Below are 14988 nucleotides of genomic sequence, written 5' to 3'. Positions count from 1 at the left end.
TGTCCTGTTCTGTTTATATATATTTTTTGTTTTGTTTTGGGTTTTTTTTTGCTGCTGTTACAACCTAATTTCCCCTTGTTAGACAATTAAAGGATTATTCTATTCTATTCTATTCTTCTCTTGTATGTTCTTCCAGTATTACTGCATGGTGGAAATGTTCTCATTGTTGCCCTGCCACCACTAGGTCTGGGGAGCTAGCTGCACTTCTGAGGCATCCCTTTCGTTATTACATCTTTCTTAGCTCTGATTAGGGATGGGAATTGATAAGGATTTTGAAATTCCAATTCCATTATTGATATTACTTATCAATTTGATTCCATATTAATTTTCTTTGGGTTCTTACTAGCTCCATTTTGAGAGTTTCCACCAACACTGAGCACACACAACAACAGAAAGACTTTACATTTGTGCAAATTATTGCATGTGGTCAAATATTTGTCCATGTTGCATGTATTTTATCTCTTTGTTGCGATAAGTGTTGGGTGATAACTCAAAAAGCTGACTTTCAGCTTGTTGTGTTTGTGGATATATGACTGACTTTAATTATCCATAAAATCATCACATTCTCTGTAAGATTAAGGTCAACTATTTAACGGCGTATATTTTAAAGGCTTTAAAACAAAGTTAACGCTGAAAGTACTAACATCACTTCTTTTTTTTTTTTTTGGACAATTTCTGGACAATTCTAGCACCAGTTTTTTACAGAACGTTGTGTGAAATCAAAGAAAAGGGCAGACTTCGATCAAATATGATTTCTGAAAACATTAATCTCCTGCTAAAACCAAGGAAAAACCCTGTATATCCCTCAAGCTATCGTCCAATATCCCTTATAAATGCAGACCTTAAAATAATCTGCAAAGCTCTCTCAAAGAGACTAGAGAAAATAAACCCCCTCTTAATTCATCCTGACCGAACTGGTTTCATAAAAGGTAGGCACTCATCAACAAATACACGTAGATTATTTGATTTGATAGATTACTCACACAGTAAAAACCTTGAAACTACTATATTTTCTTTAGATGCAGAAAAAGCATTTGACAGAGTTAACTGGAAATTTCTATTTGCAACTTTACACAAATTTGGTTTTGGATCCTCTTTCATTAACTGGTTAAAAATATTATATAATTCCCCAACAGCTTGTGTCAAAACAAATGACCAAACATCCTCCAGCTTCTGTCTCCTGAGGGGCACCAGGCAGCGATGCCCACTCTCCCCTTCACTGTTTGCAATTTTTATTGAACCACTAGCAGCAGCAATTAGACAGAATTCAGTAATTAAGGGCATAAAATGCAAGAACGTGGAACATAAAATCAGCCTTTATGCGAATGATGTGTTACTTTTTCTCCAAACCTCACAAACCAATATCTCTGGGGTGATTGAATTGATAAACTCTTTTGCAAGAATATCAGATTACTTAATTAACTGGCCGAAATCTACAGTCCTTCCGATTAATTGCTCCTTCCATAATTCTTCTTCTACACCACTGCAATCGGGAAATATAAAATATTTAGGTATTAATGTTTCTCCCAAGCTTGCAGATCTGACTAAATTAAACCATATCCCACTTTTAAAGTAAGTAGAAGGTGATCTGGCTACATGGAACTGTCTACCCATATCACTCATGGGAAGGGATTCTGCTATAAAAATGATGGTCTTACCAAAATTAAATTATTTATTCTCAATGATCCCAACTAAACCGCCACAAGATTGGTTCAGATCTCTAGATTCATAGATGTCCAAATTCCTTTGGAAAAATAAACCCCCACGTATAAGCTTAAAAACACTACAAAAGACCAAGGATAAAGAAGGATTAGAACTACCTAACTTTCAGCACTACTTCTTAGTCAACAGGCTTACATTTATCTCAGGATGGCTAAAACATACCCTCTTAGATTAACCTTGGCTAGATGTAGAACAAGCACTTTGCAATAATCTAGAGATTTCAGATCTACCATTTATCAGCTCAAACATCCAATGACATGAATGCTTCAAAAGCGTCAACATCAGCTGTTCTCTGAAAGCATGGTGGGAGTTTTTAAATTTGACGGAGTCTTCACTAATCCCATGCAAATGTACACCTATCTGGAACAACCCTGACATATTACAAAATAATAATATGATAAACCTTTCAGATTGGAGTGGTAAAGGAATCAAATATTTAGAACATATATTAGAAGGAACAGAATTTATTTCATTTGACAGACTAGTTACACAATATGGGATCAACAAGAAAAGATTTTTAGAATATCAACAAATTAAATCCATAGTAAAAAAATAAATTTAAACCAGGTCAAGTTGAACTACAAACACCACCAAGTGTGGTTAAATTTCTTACTATTAAAACCCCCAAATTACTTTCCAAAATATACAGAATGCTTTCTAAAACAGATGAATCAATATGACTTTCTATTGTAAAATGGGAAGCGGATTTATCAGTTAACTTAGACCAAAACTTCTGGTCTCAGATATGCTTAAAAACCTTTCGTCTAATTAGAAATCCCAGTCTTCAATTAATTCAATACAAAATACTACATAGAGTGCACTATACAGGTCATCGGATGTTCAAGGGCTTTACGTCTACTAACAACTGCTCACACTGCCAAACCAACTCACCGGACAATTACATCCACGCTCTTTGGTCCTGACCTGTGTTCAGAAGTTTTGGCGCGAGATATGTGAAGACTTCTCAAAGTGTCTGAAATGTAACATTCCAACTTCCCCTTTAGTGTGTTTGTTGGGCAGCTTAGATAAGGTCACTACAGAAAAGAATATAGCCCATATGGTTTTCACTGCCCTATACATAGCCAAGAAAAACAGTCCTAATGAATTGGAAAAATAAAAATAATCTTAATTCTAACCAATATAGAAATTATCTATTAGATTACATTAGTGTTGATACAGCCTCTGCCACCACATCCGATCAATTGCTCTGGGCTTCTTTGATCAGCTCCATCACCTAGTGGGGGTGGGGGTCATAGTTTGGTCCCACCTTCGCTGTTGTGATTGGTGTGGGGTAGGGATGCACCGATACCGATACTGTAAAATGTGTGTGTACTCATACTCGTAAAAGTTAACCGATACCATGAACCGATACTAACTTATTTCATTAATCAGAGGGTGGCATGTCATTTCTGTTGTAGTTTTTTAGATTGGCCACTAGGGGGACATCTCGCGCTAAACAGGCACAGGGTTAGGCGAGTGAGACTGGTGGCTCCAGATAAAAAAGAGAAACTGGAGGCTGCTGTAGCTAGGCTAAGCAAATGTCAGCAGTGTGGACCGGAACAGCCAACTTTAACTCAGGTTTTGGAAAAGCGCTGAAAAATGTCAAGAGAAAATCCACAGGCAGTTTAAATAACAGAGGCTCTGACTCATTTTATCGCTCTGGATGACCAGCCAATGCCGGCCGTGGAAAACATAGGATTGCACTGTCTTCTCAGCATACTCGAGCCATGATATGAAATTCCCAACCGCCCATACATCAGGGAGATAATGGTGCCAAAACTTTCTGAAGAGGTAAAGACAAGCAGTGTGTGCCCGATGTCAGTCCTTGGTTTAACGGCATAGTGGACTGATGATCCACGGGGAGATGAGGAGTTCGTCAATGCCAAATACTTTCGTTATTTTGTTTGTTTGTTTACAATATGGATACTCTGTAATAATTTAAAAGTTTATTTTATTCTCAAACCTAATTTGTATCTATTTTATTCCAAACGGAAGTGTTTATTTATTATTCTGAAAGCTCGAGACAGTGCCAATAGTTCAGTGGTATTTTGTTAAATTACAATGTGGACACTCTGCAATAATTTAATAGAAGTGCTTATTTTTCACTTGAAATTTTTTTGTGGTCATTTTTATTAAGATTTTAGTTTTTATCGGCAGAGAATAAAATAAAACCTGTCTTCCAATTCATTGCATTTGTGTGTGTGTGTGTGTGTGTGGTAGAAGTATCTGTTTTTTCACTCTGTATCGGCAAGTACTCAGATCCAAGTATCGGTATTGTATCGGTTTGTAAAAATTGCTATCATTGCATCCCTAGTGTGGGGGTAGGGACAGGCTTGGGGCGTCGGGGGATTCCCCAGGAGCATCTTCCTTGGAGGGCTCAACCCGGGGTAGCGGTCATGGCCTATTAAGGGCTCTGTTGGCTCTTAGGTGACGGTTTCCTTGTGGCTGCGTGCAGCGGGGCTAGGGGAGGGTCTGTGCTGACGGACGTTGGTTACTGACCTGGAAGCCTGGCTGCCCCTGGGTGGGTCCGGGACGGGCGTGAGGTTCTGGGGGCGCTCCGTCTCTGGGTTGGGGCCCTGGCTGGGCCTCGGGGGCTTGGGTCCTCGTTGGTGTGTTGCCGGGGTTGTGGGCGGGTGGATGTGTGGGGGCCCAGCCCTGGCGTAGGGTGTTGCCAGTGAATCGAGCCACCTGGGGGGCTCTTCAACTGATGGGGGAGGTTGTTACATCGTGCAGGACCTCTCCTCTCTTCAGAAACTCTCTCTGCAGGAGGGGGAGATACAGGAGAGGTGGAGGAAGATCTCAGGTTGGGCGTCTATTGTCTTGTGTAGTCTGGAAGATGAGTGGATGATGGGGTGGGTGCATTTTTCTCTGTGGTGGGGTCGGGTGGGCTGTCCCGGGCTCTGTGGGGTCAGGCGGTGCTGCTGTACTGGGCCCCGGTCCGGATGGGCCTGGGCACCCTTTCCCTAGCGGGTTGCGGAGTATGGGGGTGCCTACTGGGGTCAGTGGGGGAGCTGGCCCCAGGGAGGGGTCACTTGCCCCTCCCTTCCTTCCCTCCCCATCTCCAGCTGCCTCCCTCTTCCCGCTCCACCACAATCACCCACACATGTAGGGCCTTGGGGTAAGGGTGTGTCACCAGGGTGCAAGGAAGGCATCTCCCCCTCTGTCCCCTTCTGGCTGCCTGTGCCTCAATTTTATCTCACAACTTAGACATTCACATTACTCACACTCTCATAACACATACATATAGGATCTTGGGGGTGGGCACGCTACACGGAATCCAAAAGACCATCAGGGTGTACAACCTCACCCCTGGCGTCATTGCCCACCTCTCAATTTTAAATACATGTAGACATTGAGGGCTATCAGGAGGGGCTATGCGCTTACCTGCTGCTCTCTGGCAGGTAGCTCCATGCCCTCCTGGGTTTTAAATGCACCTTAGAACACACATGCATCAACACTACATATGAGCGGGCGGAGGGAGGTTTGGAGTCTTCACACACCCCCGTTCTCTGCGGCCTGCTGGAGCGGGGGGGCTAGGAGGAGGAGTTGCCCATCCGACTGGGGTCTGGAATGTGGGGCCTCCCTGCTGCTGCAGAGTCGGGGCGGTCTGCTTCTCCCCACCCCAGGGAAAAGGGTAACACCACCTGGGTCTGGGTGCAGTTTCCTCCTCCAGGGTCAAGGGTACCTAGACCCGGGGCTTAAAGTATGCTTGGGGAGTGTGATTGTGTGTACAGTGTCTCTCTATGTCTGTCTCCACGTTGGGTGAGTGTTGACTAATTGCATATGAGAGCATGAGGGTGGGAATGGATGTTTGTATCTGTGTGGGCCTGTATGTCTGTGTCCATATATCAGGTTGGGTATCAGACGCCACCTCTCTGGGGACATCTCAGGCCCTTCAAGGTATGGAGGCCCATCTCCCCCCACCACTTCCCCTGCCAGTGGCAGACGCCCTCAGACATCGGTGCGTTGGTGGTTCTTTGTGTCCGGGGATGGGCGTCCAGGCACACACCGGCTCACTCCTTGGTGGCTGCTTATCGGGGCCTGGAGCCTGGGGCTCGCTCGGGCCACTTCGGGGGTGGGGTGCCCTCGGCCTCTGGGCCTCTCGGCCTGGGGCTCGGTCCCTCTGGCACAGCTGGCTGCCAGCGGAGCTCACGGGCACGTCACTGCAACCCCCCCTGGCTTCTGCTCCGCGCCTGCTGAGTGACCCCTCATCTGGGACTCTCCTCAGCTCTTTCTGGGATAATGGCGCGGCTGCCCCTCTGTTGGGCTTCCTTGGTCTCTTATGTTCTGAGGGCCTCTGGATGTCTGGAGTTTTGATCTCCTCCATACGTGCTTCATGCTCTGGTGGATGGGGCTGTTATCATCTATCGTCCACCTGGGCCTTACACAGAGTTTCTGTCTGATTTCTCAGACTTTATATCTGATTTAGTTCTGAGCTCAGATAAAATAATTATTGTGGGTGATTTTAACATCCATGTAGATGCTAAAAATGACAGCCTCAACATGGCATTTAATCTGTTGTTAGACTCAATTGGTTTCTCTCAAAATGTAAAAGAACCCACCCACTACTTTAATCACACTCTAGATCTTGTTTTAACATATGGCATAGAAACTGAAAATTTAACAGTGTTTCCTGAAAACCCTCTCCTGTCTGATCATTTCTTGATAACATTTACATTTACAATAATTGATTACGCAGCAGTGGAGAGTGGACTTTATCAAAGTAGATGTCTTTCTGAAAGCGCTGTAACTAAGTTTAAGAATATAATCCAGCCACTGTTATCATCGTCAATGCCCTGTACCAACACAGAGCAGAGCAGCTATCTGAACGCTACCCCAACAGAGGTCGATTATCTTGTTAATAATTTCACCTCCTCACTACGTACGACTCTGGATACTGTAGCTCCAGTGAAAACTAAGGTCTCTAATCAGAAGTACCTGACCCCGTGGTATAATTCTCAAACACGTACCCTCAAGCAGACGACTCGTAATCTGGAGAGGAAATGGCGTGTCACAAATTTAGAGGATCATCATTTAGCCTGGAGAAATAGTTTGTTGCTTTATAAGAAAGCCCTCCGCAAAGCCAGAACAGCTTACTACTCATCACTGATTGAAGAAAATAAGAACAACCCCAGGTTTCTCTTCAGCACTGTAGCCAGGCTGACAAAAAGCCAGAGCTCTTTTGAGCCAACCATCCCTTTAACGTTAACTAGTGATGACTTCATGAACTTCTTCACAAATAAAATTTTTATCATTAGAGAAAAAATTACCAATAATCATCCCACAGATGTAATATTATCTACAGCTACTCTTAGTTCCATTGATGTTAAGTTAGACTCTTTTTTTCCAATCGATCTTTCTGAGTTAACGTCAATAATTACTTCCTCCAAACCATCAACGTGTCTTTTAGACCCCATTCCTACAAAACTGCTCAAAGAAGTTCTGCCATTGATTAATTCTTCGATCTTATATATGATCAACCTATCTCTAATAATCGGCTATGTACCACAGGCCTTCAAGGTGGCTGCAGTTAAACCTTTACTCAAAAAGCCATCTCTAGACCCAGCAGTCTTAGCTAATTATAGGCCAATCTCCAACCTTCCTTTCATATCAAAAATCCTTGAAAGAGTAGTTGTCAAACAGCTAACAGATCATCTGCAGAGGAATGGTTTATTTGAAGAGTTTCAGTCAGGTTTCAGAGCTCATCACAGCACAGAAACAGCTTTAGTGAAGGTTACAAATGATCTTCTTATGGCCTCTGACAGTGGACTCATCTCTGTGCTTGTCCTTCTTGACCTTAGTGCAGCATTCGATACTGTTGACCATAATATTCTATTAGAGCGATTAGAACATGCTGTAGGTATTACAGGTATTGCACTGCAGTGGTTTGTATCATATCTATCTAATAGACTCCAATTTGTGCATGTAAATGGAGAGTCCTCTTCACACACTGAGGTTAATTATGGAGTTCCACAGGGTTCAGTGCTAGGACCAATTCTGTTTACATTATACATGCTTCCCCTAGGCAGCATCATTAGAAGACATAGCATACATTTTCACTGCTATGCAGATGACACCCAGCTCTATCTGTCCATGAAGCCAGATAACACACACCAATTAGTTAAACTGCAGGAATGTCTTAAAGACATAAAGACTTGGATGGCCACTAACTTTCTGCTTCTCAACTCAGATAAAACTGAGGTCATTGTACTCGGCGCTGAAAAGCTTAGAAATTTGGTATCTAACCAGATTCTTACTCTGGATGGCATTACCTTGGCCTCCAGTAACACTGTGAGGAACCTTGGAGTCATTTTTGACCAGGACATGTCCTTCAACGCACATATTAAACAAATATGTAAGACTGCGTTCTTCCATTTGCGCAACATCTCTAAAATTAGAAATATCCTGTCTCAGAGTGACGCTGAAAAACTAGTTCATGCATTTATTACTTCCAGGCTGGACTACTGCAATTCATTATTATCAGGATGTCCAAAAAACTCACTGAAAAGCCTTCAGTTAATCCAAAATGCTGCAGCAAGAGTACTGACAGGGACTAGAAAGAGAGAGCATATTTCTCCTGTTTTGGCTTCCCTTCATTGGCTTCCTGTTAAATCCAGAATTGAATTCAAAATCCTGCTCCTCACATACAAGGTCTTAAATAATCAGGCCCCATCTTATCTTAATGACCTTGTAGTACCATATCACCCTATTAGAGCACTTCGCTCTCGCTCTGCAGGCCTACTTGTTGTTCCTAGAGTATTTAAAAGTAGAATGGGAGGGAGAGCCTTCAGTTTTCAGGCCCCTCTTCTGTGGAACCAGCTTCCAGTTTGGATTCGGGAGACAGACACTATCTCTACTTTTAAGATTAGGCTTAAAACTTTCCTTTTTGCTAAAGCATATAGTTAGGGCTGGACCAGGTGACCCTGAATCCTCCCTTAGTTATGCTGCAATAGATGTAGGCTGCCGGGGGATTCCCATGATGCATTGAGTTTTTCCTTTCCAGTCACCTTTCTCACTCACTATGTATTAACAGACCTCTCTGTATTGAATCGTATCTGTTATTAATCTCTGTCTCTCTTCCACAGCATGTCTTTATCCTGTCTTCCTTCTCTCACCCCAACCGGTCGCAGCAGATGGCCGCCCCTCCCTGAGCCTGGTTCTGCCGGAGGTTTCTTCCTGTTAAAAGGGAGTTTTTCCTTCCCACTGTCGCCAAAGTGCTTGCTCATAGGGGGTCATATGATTGTTGGGCTTTTCTCTGTATCTATGAAGCGCCTTGAGGCGACATTTGTTGTGATTTGGCGCTATATAAATAAAATTGAATTGAATTGAATTGATCTGGGGCAGGCGTTGGGGCTTGTCACCGAGGTTGTGGGCGGGTAGGTGCACCGGGGCTCAGCCCTGGTGCAGGGGGCCTCTGGTGCATCGGCTTAACTGGGGGGCTCTTCAACTGGCAGGGAGGTTGTTCCATCCTTGCAGGAGTCCACTCTGCAGGTGGGCGAGAGTCATAGGAGAGGTGGAGAATAAACTTAACCTGGGTGTCTATTGTCTTGTGCAGTCTGGGAGATGACTGAATTTTAGGGTGGGTACAGTTTCCTCTGTGGTGGGGTCGGGTGGGCTGCCCCTGGTCCTGTGGGCCTGGGCGGTCCTGCTGCCGTAGTCCCCGGTCTGGATGGGCCTGGGCTCCCTTGCCTTGGTGGGTGCCGAAGGATGGGGATGCCTACTGGGGTCAGCAGGGGAGCTGGCCCTAGGGAGGGGCATCTTGCCCCTCCCTTCTTTTCCTCCCCATCCCCGGCTGCCTCCCTCTTCCCGCTCCAACACACCCACACAAGTAGGGCCTTGGGGTGCGGGTGTGTCACCAGGGTGCAGGTGTGTCACCAGGGTGCAGGGGAGGCATCCCCCCCGTGCCTCAGTTTTATTCCACAACTTAGACATCCACATTACTCACACTCTCATAACACATACATATAGGGCCTTGAGGGTGGGCACGTTAACGGTCTGTGTATTCAACCCCACCTCTGGCACCGGTTCCCACCTCTCAATTTTAAATCCATGTAGACATTGAGGGTTCTCGGGAGGGGCCGTGCTAACATCTGCTGCTCTCTGGCAGCAGCACCATGCTCTCCCGTGTTTTAAATGCACCTTAGAACAACACGCAGCAACACTACACATGAGCGAGAGGAGGACATTCTCTGCTGGTCATCAGGGCAGGGGGGCTGGGAGGAGGTGTTGGCCGTCTGATTGGGATCTGGTATGCGGGGCCTCCCTGCTGCTGCGGAGCCTGGGGCGGTCTGCTTGCCTCCACCCCGGGGGAAAGGGTAACATCTCCTGGGTGTAGGTGCCATTTCCCCCCTCTAGGGGCGGGGGTACCTGGACCCGGGGTATAGAGTATGTTTGGGCAGTTTGATTGTGTGTGCATATCCATGTATGTCTATCCCTACATTGGGTGAGTGTATTTGTATACAGTGGGGCAAAAAAGTATTTAGTCAGCCACCGATTGTGCAAGTTCCCCCACTTAAAATGATGACAGAGGTCAGTAATTTGCACCAGAGGTACACTTCAACTGTGAGAGACAGAATGTGAAAAAAAAATCCATGAATTCACATGGTAGGATTTGTAAAGAATTTATTCGTAAATCAGGGTGGAAAATAAGTATTTGGTCAATAACAAAAATACAACTCAATACTTTGTAACATAACCTTTGTTGGCAATAACAGAGGTCAAACGTTTACTATAGGTCTTTACCAGGTTTGCACACACAGTAGCTGGTATTTTGGCCCATTCCTCCATGCAGATCTTCTCAAGAGCAGAGATGTTTTGGGGCTGTCGCCGAGCAACACGGACTTTCAACTCCCGCCACAGATTTTCTATGGGGTTGAGGTCTGGAGACTGGCTAGGCCACTCCAGGACTTTCAAATGCTTCTTACGGAGCCACTCCTTTGTTGCCCGGGCGGTGTGTTTTGGATCATTGTCATGTTGGAAGACCCAGCCTCGTTTCATCTTCAAAGTTCTCACTGATGGAAGGAGGTTTTGGCTCAAAATCTCACGATACTTGGCCCCATTCATTCTGTCCTTAACACGGATCAGTCGTCCTGTCCCCTTGGCAGAAAAACAGCCCCATAGCATGATGTTTCCACCCCCATGCTTCACAGTAGGTATGGTGTTCTTGGGATGCAACTCAGTATTCTTCTTCCTCCAAACACGACGAGTTGAGTTTATACCAAAAAGTTCTACTTTGGTTTCATCTGACCACATGACATTCTCCCAATCCTCTGCTGTATCATCCATGTGCTCTCTGGCAAACTTCAGACGGGCCTGGACATGCACTGGCTTCAGCAGCGGAACACGTCTGGCACTGCGGGATTTGATTCCCTGCCGTTGTAGTGTGTTACTGATGGTGACCTTTGTTACTTTGGTCCCAGCTCTCTGCAGGTCATTCACCAGGTCCCCCCATGTGGTTCTGGGATCTTTGCTCACCGCTCTCATGATCATTTTGACCCCACGGGATGAGATCTTGCGTGGAGCCCCAGATCGAGGGAGATTATCAGTGGTCTTGTATGTCTTCCATTTTCTGATGATTGCTCCCACAGTTGATTTTTTCACACCAAGCTGCTTGCCTATTGTAGATTCACTCTTCCCAGTCTGGTGCAGATCTACAATTCTTTTCCTGGTGTCCTTCGAAAGCTCTTTGGTCTTGGCCATGGCGGAGTTTGGAGTCTGACTGGTTGAGGCTGTGGACAGGTGTCTTTTATACAGATGATGAGGTCAAACAGGTGCCATTCATACAGGTAACGAGTGGGGGACAGAAAAGCTTCTTACAGAAGACGTTACAGGTCTGTGAGAGCCAGGGATTTTCCTTGTTTGAGGTGACCAAATACTTATTTTCCACCCTGATTTACGAATAAATTCTTTACAAATCCTACCATGTGAATTCATGGATTTTTTTTTTTCACATTCTGTCTCTCACAGTTGAAGTGTACCTCTGGTGCAAATTACTGACCTCTGTCATCATTTTAAGTGGGGGAACTTGCACAATCGGTGGCTGACTAAATACTTTTTTGCCCCACTGTATGTGTGCATGAGAGTGGGAATGCATGTTTGTGTCTGTGTGTCTTTGTCTATATGTCAGGTTGGGTCTTAGACTAGACCTCTCTGGGAACTCCCAGGCCCTCCAAAGTATGGAGGCCTATCTCCGCTCACCACACTCCTGTTGGTGGTTCTTGGTGTCCGGGGCTGGGCGCTCAGGTATGTACCAGTTCACTCCCGGTGGCTATTTGGCAGGGCCTGGCGCCTGTTGCTCGGTCAGGCCTCTTCCGGGGGGAAGGGGACCCTGGGGCCTCCGGCCTCTGGGCCTGCAGCCCGGTTCACTCTGGCACAGCTGGCTGCCGGCAGAGCCAGCGGGCACGCCAGTGCAGCCCCCTCTGGCTTCTGCACCGTGGCTACTGGGTGACCCCTCATCTGGGGTTCTCCTCAGCTCTTCCCAGGAGGGTGGCACGGATGCCCCTCCGGTGCTCCTCCTTGGGCTCTCGCACTCTGGGGCCTCTGGATGTCTGGAGCCTGGATCTCCTCCATGCCTGCTTCATGCCCTGGGGGATGGGACTATGGCTCTCTACATCCTCTAGCAGACCATCACATGGGGAAACCTTTTTAATACAAGCGCGCTGATTCACACAGGTCTGCACACGGGTGTTCACTGTTCATGGACATAAACTACACCTTTATTGGCTGCTACTTCCAAGCACATTGTGCGCTGTCGGTCCTGCGTGCTGCACAACAACATTCAATATTGATTAGCTAGATTAACGTGATGGTGTTGTGTTTAGTATGTTGCTCTGTTTTGTTTTTTTGTTTTTTTTTGCTTGTTTTCTCTTCTTTTTCTCTCAACAGGTGATCCAGGAGAATTTCTTTTCTCTTCTTTCTCTTTTTAGGTGCCCTTTCTCACTGTCCCTCTTCCCTTCTGTTTTTCTTTTCCTTCATCTTTCTTTTTCCCTTTCCTATCCCTCAGTCATGTCTGTCTCATCTGTAACAACTGAAAATAAAATAAAATAAATAATAACAACAAAGGTCGATCAAATAGACCAATACGGCAAGGCCGAGATGATCCATTTGGCAAACTAAATCCATTGGGTATCCTTGTTGGTCTTCAGACAACAATTCTGATAGCTAAAGAACCAAATGGGACAGGCGCAGGTTAAAAAAGGCAACAGTAAGGACACTTTCCTTTATTGTTGTGGGCAATCAGTGCAAGATCTCACAGGAATCCTCCATTATTCTGAGGATTACATTTCGACTTGCAGTGTGATCATATAGTGGTAAAATTATACAAACAAAATAGAAGAACCTTAACACAATTAATCTGCATCTTAAATTTCCCAAATGAAGGGAATACTGAAATATATTTTAGAGCTGTACATAAAACAATGTGATTTCTCTGAACAGTTTGACACAGTCACATACCTGCATTCACAACAAAAAGGCAACAGTTATAATGCTTTCCTTTATTGTCCGGGGTAATCATCGCAAGATCTTAATGGAAAAGCAACAACAAAGTTAGTTAACTATGCTCCCATTTTTTTCCTTTTTTTCTCCTTTCCTTTTTTTCCCTTACCTCGCAGGAATCCTCCATTATTCTGAGGATTACCCAGAATCCCTTGCCATTTGTGAATGTTGCAGGGTGACTTTTACAACAGTAGGTGATGCCAATGTCCTATTTAACGAAATTTGACTCTTTTTAACTAAGCTACACTGACATGTGGCCAACAGTAACGTTTTAATGTTCTTTATTATTAAACATTCGGACATAAATAAGTGACATGATATTCAGTACTTACCTTTGAAACTTCACTCTTTGGCCACTTCGCTTCAGCCATGCGTCGTTTTTTTCCGAAAAACTATCCACACCCACTGCTGCGCTATGAATTGTGGGATATATGGGACCACGAAGTCTACACCGGACCCACCCTTCAAATTGGGGAAATGAACTGCGCATTTGTCGACCGCATTTAGAGTACACTTCAAATTGGGACACCCTTCATTGTGTCGCTGTGATGTAATCAGCGACACGATGAAGGGCGATGGAGCACAGAGAGAAACCAAAAGATTAAATACTATACAATACTATACAATACAAATGTATTTTTTATAGCACATTTAAAAACCAACGGTATACCAACGTGCTTCACAATAAAACAGCGGGTCAAAACATGAACAATATAAGACCATTAACAAAGTACTGAATATGCTAACAGGTCATTGGCAGTAATTACACAAGAATAAAAGTGAATATCAAATCAAACTTGCTAAAAAAAACACACAGGTTTTAAGTAGAAGAAGATATATAGAAAGATAAAATTGGAATTTGGTATAAAATACAGGTGTTAACTAACTGGGAAAGAAAGATTAAGTAAGTGAGTATTCAAGCTTGTGGATTCAAATTGAGCAGCTCCAGGCTGTGTATTTAATCATTAAATACTCTAAATGACACAAAGCCCAGTGAATAGCTTGTAATAGTACAAAAGTAAGTGGTGAACAGGTTTAAAATAGTTAACAGTAGGCCTAGGTATCATCACTATTTATATAACTGATACAAATCTGATTCAAAAGGTCCTGATTCGATTTGATCTATGATTCAATTTGATTCAATTTTGTACAAGATTAAATTTCACCTGTAGAAATTATCACAAATTAAGCTTTCTTGTCTAAGGTCACTTTTGAAAAAATTAAAATTAAAACTGTGCAACAGCACTGTACACATCAGTAGGCTGGTGCTGGTGAATCCATTTCCATTTACCTGCCTATATATATATATAAAAAAAAAAATTCCTGCTCGCCCCTGTGGGCAGTCAATCCTTCAAGTTCGGGTCCTCTACCAGAGGCCTGGGAGCTTGAGGGTCCTGCTCAGTATCTTAGCTGTTCCTAGGACTGCGCTCTTCTGGACAGAGATCTCCGATGTTGTTCCCAGGATCTGCTGGAGCCACTCGCATAGCTTGGGAGTCACTGCACCTAGTGCTCCAATTACCACTGGGACCACCGTCACCTTCACCCTCCACATCTTCTCGAGCTCTTCTTCTGTTTGTCTACCACCACTATGTCTGGTTGGTTAGCCACCACTTCCAGGTTACAGTGGGGCAAAAAAGTATTTAGTCAGCCACCGATTGTGCAAGTTCCCCCACTTAAAATGATGACAGAGGTCAGTAATTTGCACCAGAGGTACACTTCAACTGTGAGAGACAGAATGTGAAAAAAAAAATCCATGAATTCACATGGTAG

At 44.5% G+C, this 14988-nt stretch overlaps 1 long non-coding RNA gene across 1 annotated transcript in view; it reads right to left on the bottom strand.

The window, feature by feature from the left end:
- The window catches only part of LOC146522611 (uncharacterized), a 110701-nt gene that overhangs the window by 10544 nt on the left and 85169 nt on the right, over window positions 1–14988 (bottom strand). The window lies entirely within an intron of this gene.

Source organism: Neolamprologus multifasciatus, chromosome 3 (genome assembly GCF_963576455.1).
Source record: "Neolamprologus multifasciatus chromosome 3, fNeoMul1.2, whole genome shotgun sequence".
NCBI classification, from domain to species: Eukaryota; Metazoa; Chordata; class Actinopteri; order Cichliformes; family Cichlidae; genus Neolamprologus; species Neolamprologus multifasciatus.
Note: the sequence above shows the minus strand (reverse complement) of the source record. Positions and strands in the feature narration are given on the sequence as shown.